This window comes from Chiloscyllium plagiosum, chromosome 9, assembly GCF_004010195.1.
Source record: "Chiloscyllium plagiosum isolate BGI_BamShark_2017 chromosome 9, ASM401019v2, whole genome shotgun sequence".
In the NCBI taxonomy this organism is placed as follows: Eukaryota; Metazoa; Chordata; class Chondrichthyes; order Orectolobiformes; family Hemiscylliidae; genus Chiloscyllium; species Chiloscyllium plagiosum.
In genome coordinates, this window is record NC_057718.1 from 5193580 (window position 1) to 5202514 (window position 8935).

The following is an 8935-nucleotide window of genomic DNA, read 5'->3' on the forward strand; positions in this document are numbered from 1 at the left end:
TCTGGACTTGTTTTGGTTCTACACTGATCAGCAATGGGTTAAAACAGACTGCCAACACATTGATTGAAGTTAAAATCACAACACCAGGTTGTGTTCCAACAGGTTTATTTGGAAGCACTAGCTTTCAGAGCGCCGCTCTTTCATCATAGTGGGGTAAGATCATAAGACACAGAATTTATAGCTAAAGATCACTGTCTCGAAATGTTGATCACACCTAGATTTGCTCAATATTTTGTTTTAATTGCACGACAATTATCTTTTGCTATAAATTTTGTATCTTACGATCCTGCCCCACTAGCTACCTGACAAAGGAGTGGCGCTCTGAAAGCTAGTACTTCCAAATAAACCTGTTGGAATATAACCTGGTGTTGTGTGATTTTTAACTTTGTCCATCCCCATCCAACACCACCTCCACATTGTTTACGAGTCATGGATAGTTCGCTATCTGCTGATGAGCTCGCATTGAGGTTTAGAAAACAAAATCGTCACAGACTCCAGTCGTGAGGTTAATTTCCTGCCCCACACTAGCAAACCGTTTTGCCAGAACTACTCGTTGACAACACCCACACCCACAGGGGCTGTCACCCAGGAGGAGCTCGGCCAGGAAGAGGAAGGGTGGAACCACCACCGGTAGCAGAAACTGGAGAAAGAGTCAGGTAACCGTTTCTGGAGGTTATGCCTGGGCATTTGCTAAGGAGCCAGCACCCGGCACTGAGCCATTCGGTTGACAGGAAGCAAGTTTTCCTTCATCTTAAACATAATGTTTTGTAATTCAACCATAATAAATATTTAACTTTTCCAATTTACACATTTCCCACAAGGTTTTGTACCTTGTGATATTTTTCATTACTGATAAATAGTGCTTATTGAGGTAAAAGGTTGAGACCACTGGTTAAAGCTACACGTTTATTAGATTGGTCATGAAGAAGATGGTTGATTATTTTTTGAGACCTTGTTTGTGAACCAGGCAATTTTGATAAGTTTGTGGTTGCTGTTGCTGAGATGAGTGTTTTTTTTGCAGATTTATTGATTACCTGAATTTAAATTCTCCCTGCTGCTGCAATAGGATTTGGACTTTTGCCACTGTACCTTCAGAGCTGTGTCATCTCCCGAGTGGTTGCTGTTGCTGAGATGAGTGTTTTATTTTGCAGATTTATTGATTACCTGAATTTAAATTCTCCCTGCTGCTGCAATAGGATTTGAACTTTTGCCACTGTACCTTCAGAGCTGTGTCATCTCCCGAGGTTGAAGGAAGTCAGTTTTCTTCTCTTTGTTCAGTGCTGTAGCTCTGAAAAGCCTTGGATTACTGACTGGATGTCGTGTCCACTGCTTCTCCATTGTGGGGTTTCTTCTCTATTTCTGGGCCAGAAGTTTCCTGAGTTTGATTTGCAGAACTTTGATTCGTGGACATCTGAGAGCTGGGATGGTTTTCGCTCTCGGGATTCTCCTCTGAGTGAATACAATATCCAGAGTTCCATTAGCAGCACTATTGTCTCCATACCAGAAAGTTGAGGTTTACTTTACTCCTGAATAAAATATCTCAGCTCTCGATTTCAGTGGAATACTGAGGGAGTACTGCATTGTTGATGGTACCTTCTTTCTCATTAAATTTTAAAAGTCTCGTCTGTCTTTGGGGATGTAAAAAATTTAATTGCACCATTTGAAGACAGCTAGAGAAGTATCTTGTCGAATATTAACCCTCCATTATCTCATGATTGCTTGTGAATCCTCCTGGGCGCACCTCTATTTCTATGTTTATTACATCCGTGCTTCAGAAGTAAGTCATAGGCTGTGAAATGCTTCTTTTTTTTTGCATATCCTGGGTTTGTAAAAGGTGCTCAATAAATACAGGTCTTCATTTTGAAGGGTGACTATTAGTAAAACCCTTGTTGCACTGTCCCACAGGTGGTTGAGCGATTTAGGATAGACAACCATACTTTAACTGCGTATTGTCTGTTGTGGCACTATCTTGGCATTTGGAAAAGCTCCACAATGCAACAAAATGTCACCCCACGCCACCACCTCTTATGTCACAATGGGGAGTATCACACAATTTATGTGTAGTGAATATCGAATGGCCATTCTATCTTTTCAAGCATCTACCATTCAATAAGTATTTTATACGTCACCCTTTAAAGCCTAATCTATCTCTTGGTTCCTTTAGTATCAAAATCTGTTGACCTTGATCTTGAATAGATGCGATGATTGATCATCCACAGCTCAACAGACTAAAAAATACAAAAACTTCTTTCCTCTCTAAGGGAGCAAAAAAAAAGTAGGCCATTCGCATCATCTGGTCAATTCAATGTTTCAGCCATTCACTATGATCGTGATTGGTTATCCAACTCTACCCTTTCCCCACTCCAATACCCTTTGATTGCTTTATCCCAACCCTCTCAAGTCCCTTGACTTTTTTTCTTCATGAAGCTACCATTCATTCTTCTGAGCTGGGGAAAACAGGTCTAATCTGCTCCACTTCTCATAGGACAATCCTCTTGTCCCAAGGAACTAATCCAACATGAATGAACAGCCTCCAAGCACATGTTCTTGTTACAATTCAAGGTGAACTTAGAATTGAGTTGGCTCCATCTTCCTTGTTTTCCTGCTAAAAGTAGTTTTCATTTTGTTTGTTTTACTTTTGTGCTGAATAAAAACTGCAAATCAGTAAGGTACAATTTCATCATAGGTCAGTGAAAGGGAACAATGGAGGAAAATGATGGGAAAGTGTTTTCTTTGTTTGCCCCAGCAACAGTTGCTATGGAGGATAGCCCAGTCTGACACATTTGATGGGGGAAGAGGGCTTGAGTTAAATATCTGCCAAGAGACCTATACCATCTGATTTGGAGGTCACGTTTCTCTTACCAAACCTAAAATGAATGCTTCTCGTAAGTATACATGTTAATGCTTCAGATAACATTGATGTGAAAAATGGGAACAAGTGCAGTGAGGGGCTTATTAGGAATAACAAAACTGCTGAGGGGAGTAGAGGGAGAGTGGATTGTTCAGAAGAATATAAAATATTGCAGTCAATCTCTTGTTATAACCTTTGAGTCATGTGCATCACTACATTGCTGCACTGACATCACAGTGGTCTCTATTCTTCAGATATTTATCTTACAGAGAGGGGGGGCTGGGGATCATGAAGATATTGTTTTGAGTGTTTTTGAGATGTATTGATTTTTCAATGGACTCTTGTTCACTCTCCATGGAGAACAACAATGTGGACTGGGGATAATTGGGGGAGGCATGCAGGATGCCTAACATTTGTTCATGAAGGAGTGTTACTGTCCTGTTACTGGGAACAGGGTACTTAGTTTGATGATCAGCTATGATCATATTGATGATCGAGTGAATGGCCTACTCCAGCTCCTATATTCACTGTCAATGTTTATCCAGTCTGGATTTTCATGTGACTGCAGTATCATGAACATTTTGGACATACTTGAAAAGAATTGGCTGATATTCCCCAGCCAGTAGTACCAAGTGGATGATGCCTCCCTGATCTCCAGTATCCCTGATCCCAGTCTTCAGCCAATTTAATTTACTCCATGTTATGCAACCAAATAAAACCTGGGCACATGTGATACAACAGGGCAGCACAATGGCTCAGTGGTTAGCACTGCTGCCTCATAGCACCAGGGTCCTGGGTTCAATTCCTGCCTGTCTGCGTGGGTTTCCTCTCACAATCCAAAAATGTGCAGGTCAGGTGAATTTACCATCCTAAATTGCCCAGTGTTAGGTGCATTAGTCAGGTGTAAATATAGGGTAGGGGAATGGGTTTGGGTGAGCTTCTCTTCGGAGGGGCGGTGTGGACTTGTTGGGCCAAAGGGCCTGTTCTCACACTGTAGAGAATCTAATCTATTAATCTAATCTAATCTGACAGAATCCCAGTTGAATTGATGAAGGTTAATGACCACTACATGTTTCAGTTGAAACTGGTATCAACTCAGTAAAAATTGCTCTGTTTTATCCTGTCTGGACAAATCCTATGACCAATTATAGTCCTGTCAGTCTATGGTCAATCATCAGCAAAGTGTCATTGAGACTTCTATAAAGTGACATCCGTTCTCTGTTGCTCAGTTTGGACTTTGGCAGGATTGCTCTGTTCTGGACCTCATTATGACTGTGTCCCATACATGGATAAAAGAACTTAATTCAAGAGGTGAGAGTGCCTGCCCTTGATATCAAGGCAACATTTCACCATCAAATGTGGCATCAAGGAGCCCTTGCAAGCTAGAATCACTGCGATAAGAAAAGAAAATGCTGGAGAAGCTCAGCAGGTGTGGCAATATCTATGGAGAGAGAAACAGTGTGAACATGTCCAATATAATTTCTTCTTCAATGAGATTCGGGAAAGTACTCTTCATTGGTTCAAGTCTTATCTGACGCAAAGGTTGTGGTTGATAGATATTAGTCATCAACAGGACATCACTGCAGGAGTGTCTGAGGATCGTGCCTTAGGCTCATCCATCTTCAGCTTCATCTTAAGGTCAGAAGTGCAGATATTAGGCAATAATGGCACAATGTTCAGCACCATTCACAATTCCTCAGATACTGAAGAAGTCCATGCTGCATTCAGGAAGACCAAGACAGAATTCAAGTTTAAGTTGAGAAGTGACAAGTAACATTAATGTTATACAAGTGCCAGGCAATTGTGTGCTTCAGCCAGAGAGAATCTAATCATCTTCCCTTGACATTCAATTCCATTAACATTAACTCCATCCGTGCAAAGGTAGCCCATTTGCAAACCCCCCAATCTGCCAATCTACCACTTTCTATGGAGGAGGTTTACAGGATTGTTCCTGGGGATGATGGGCTTATCATGTGAGGAGTGGTTGAGGACTCTGGATCTGTACTCTACAGTGTTTAAAAGGATGAGGGAGGATCTCATGGAGATGTACAGAATACTGAGAGCCCTGAGGTACAGTGGACTCAGGAGAAGTTGTTTCCATTAGTGAGAGAGACTAAGACCAAGGGAAAAGCCTCAGAGTGAAGGAATGGCCCTTTAGAACTCAGCTGAGGAAGCATTTCTTCAGCCAGAGGGTCGTCAATCTGTGGAACTCATTGCTGCAGAAGGCTGTGGAGGCCAAGTTACTGTGTGTAATTAAGACAGAGATAGGTTATTGATTAGTAAAGGGTTCAAAGGTTACCGGGATCAATGGTGGAACAGACTGGATGGGCTGAATGGCCTAATGCTGCTCCTAATCTTGCAGCATTACCATTCTGACCTGGGAATATAATATTCCATCACTGCTGCTGGGATAAAGTCCTGGAGGACCCTCTGTAATAGTATTGTTGGTGTCCCTACACCCCATGGGCTCAAGGTGGATCATCACTCACCATCTCAAGGGCAAATATCAATGTAGCAACAAGTACTTGTCTGACCAGTAATACCTGCATCAAAGAATGAATCATGAGCAATTAAGGGAAAGTGAATTATTCTATCTGAAAACCTTTTTCCAGCCATCTGACTTCTTTATAATCATTACTCGGTATAAAGGCAGGGGAGAATACCTGTATGTGTTGTGTGGTGGGGATGAAAGAAGTGATTCAAGGAGTATCCACACATCATTATATACCACAAACCTGTGGAGATTAACCTTTGGGATTCATGCGGGGGCCAAGGGAATTGTCTTGTGAATTAATTGCACATCCCTGGTTTGTCATCAAACAGTTCTCTGTAGATTATGTTTTGGCTTTTTGCTTTCTCAGAACCATCAAATCAAAGTAAAGAGCTGGTGTCATCCATTGAAGAAGAGTAGGGCACCTGATATCTACACCTCCATTTGCTCATTTGACTCTAATCAGATATGGATGTTTGAAAATCTGCAATATTTCTGCAGTATTCCTCAAGCTCACCTACAAATTATTAGCTGAGATCTTTTCACACAGTCTCTGTGTGCCAATCTTGTTCACCCAACACACTATGTTTTCTGACCTACATTGGTTCCCTGTCTAGATTTTGAAATGTTCATCAAATCACACCTGCCTTCTTCCCTCACCTCCTCCACACCCTGCCTTTTATTTGGCTTCTCCAATTCCCGACTCTCACATCTCCCCAGTTTTCATGGATTTCCAGTTGCAGAGCCCTGGAGTACCCTCTCAATTTTCTTAAAATTTGCCTCTTTTACCAAGCTTTTCATTGCTTGTGCTAATCTCCATATGTAACTTAGCAGTGGGTCAGTTACCCCAGTTGGCTGGATGGCTGGTTTGTGATGCAGTGACACCAATAGAGTGGGTTCAATTCCCACACCAGCTAAGGTTACCATGAAGGTCTCTCCTTCTCCATCTTGGTCCTCACCTGAGGCATGGTAACCCTCAGGTTAAACCACATCAGTTGTCTTTCTCTCTCTTTGATGAGAGACCAGCCCTTTGGTTTAGGAAGACTCTGTCAAATTTACATAGTTTAGAGTCAAATCATGTCTGACAACATTCCCATAAGCACATTGGGAGGCTACCATGAATGGTGCTAAATAAATACACGTTCTTTAATCAGAAAGTGACCAATCCAGTCTGTTTCTGTGCTGAATAACTCTATGACTCTAACAATCCAGTATATTCAATAAACGTCTCAAGGAATATGCAAACTCACATGGTAAGAGTTCTATGTTGGATTTTGCTAATTGCATGGTGTTTCTCTCTCTCTCATTAATGTTGTTTTCCACCCACTGTACAGGAAACTGGGATATTTTCTCACCGTGTGGAGATGTGCACTTGAACAGGGTGAATTGCCAAACCTTTCATTGCTTCTTGTCCCAGTGCCTCTAGATTCTCTTTGGTTCTTGTAACTTTGCTCAGTGCTTCTGAGACTTCTGTCTCCTTTTTCCTCAAAGCCCAACTACAAGGACCATGATTGTCCTGTCTTTTCGACCTTGCCCCTTGCCTCCGACGTGGTGACCCTCAGGTTGAGCCACTACTAGTCATCTCTGCAATGAGAGAGCAGTTCTATGGTCCTCTTGGACTGTGGCGACTGCTAAACAGACGCAGTGGCCATTTGAGTTCCAGCTTGTTTTCATGTTTGGTGGAGTATGGGTGAGTTAAATTGATCTCCCACAGTGGCAACAAACCAGGGATGATGATTTCTATACAGAAAGCTCCTGCAATATAACAATATGCCATCGAAGCAGTGAGAAATATGTGAGCAGGACCCTGAGAATAACTCATAGGAAACATAGGAGCAGGAGTAGACCATTCAGCCCCTCAAGCTCATTCTGCCACCATTCAATGTGATCATGGCTGATCTGTAACCTAATTCCATATACCTGCCTTTAGACCAGATCCCTTATTATGTTTGCTTAACAAAAATGTATCTATCTCTGATTTAAAATTAATAACTATCCCCACTGCTGTTTGTGGAAGACAGTTCCAATCCTCTCTTACCCTTTGTCTGTAGAAGTGCTTTCTAACATTTCTCCCGAACGGACTCACCCTAATTCTTATACTATGCCCCTGTGCAAATAGTTTATCTATCTCGTCCTTTCCTGTTAATATCTTGATGACTTTGATCAGATCAACAAAGAGACCTGGGGTTGGAGGTACAAAGTTCCTTGAAATTGGGGTCAAAGATGGACAGGGTGGTGAAGGCAGTGTTTGGCACACTTGCCTTTCTTGGTCAGTACACTGAGTACAGGAGCTGGGAGGTCATGTTGAAACTGCACAGGACATTGGTAAGGTCACTTTTGGAATACCACATTCAATTCTGGTCTCCCTGCTCGCAGAAAGATGTTGTTAAACTTGCAGGAGTGCAGAAAAGATTTACAAAGGTGATGCCAGGACTGAAGGATTTGAGCTACGGGGGAGGCTGAATAGGCTGAGGCTGTTTTCCTTGGAATGTCGGAGGCTGAGGGGTGACCTTATAGAGGTTTATAAAATCATAAGGGGCATGGAAAGGTTAAATAGCCAAGGTCTTTTCCCCAGGGTAGGGGAATCCACAACCAGAGGGCAGAAGCTTAAAGTGAGCGGGGAAAGATTTAAAAGGGATCTGAGGGGGCAACTTTTTTGTGCAGCGGGTGTTGCGTGTATGGAATAAGCTGCCAGAGGAAGTGGTGGTGGTAGGTACAACATTTAAAAGACATCTGGATGGGTATATGAAGAGGAAGGGCTTAGAGGGATATGGACCAAATGCTGGCACATGGGACTAGGTTCATTCAGGATATCAGGTCAGCATAGATGAGTCGGTCCAAAGAGTCTGTTTCTGTGCTGTATAACTCTATGACTCTAACAGATCACGCCTTAATCTTCTAATTTGTATAATCACATACAATGTAACCCCTGATCTTTAGTTATCATTCTTGTAAACCTACCTTGTCCTCCATCAAGGCCATTATACCCTTCCTAAGGTGTGGTGCCCAGATCTGCTCACAGTACTCCAAATAGGGTCTAATCAGTGTTTTGTACAACTGTCATATAACTTCTGCAGCCTTATACTCAAGACCTCTAAATCTAAAAACCAGCTTTCTTTTACCTTCTTTTCTGTGTCTGTTTGTGACATTTTAAATATCTATATACCTGAACTCGCAAGTTTCTTTGGACATCCATTGTATTTAAGTTCGTATCATCTATAAAGTCCCCGATCTAACCTATATCACTTCAAAATGGATAATCTCACACTTGCTTATATTGAACCCCATTTTCCCCATTCTTTAGTCTATTAATATCCCTTACTGTCTATAATGTTGCCTAACTTTATCTCATCAGCAAATTTGGATATATGACTTTCTACGCCATTATCCAAATAAATGATGTGAGTAATTGAGGCCCTAACACAGATCCTTGTGGGACATCCTCCTGCTGTTCGTTAAAATAATGGCAGATAGAATAGATTGCAACACTCCTGTCAATCTAGCACTCCCTCAGTACAGTCATTCTACATTAATGTGCTGCAGTCATTCAACTTCAAGTTTTATTTTTATCAATGACAGAAAATGGGCAAGTC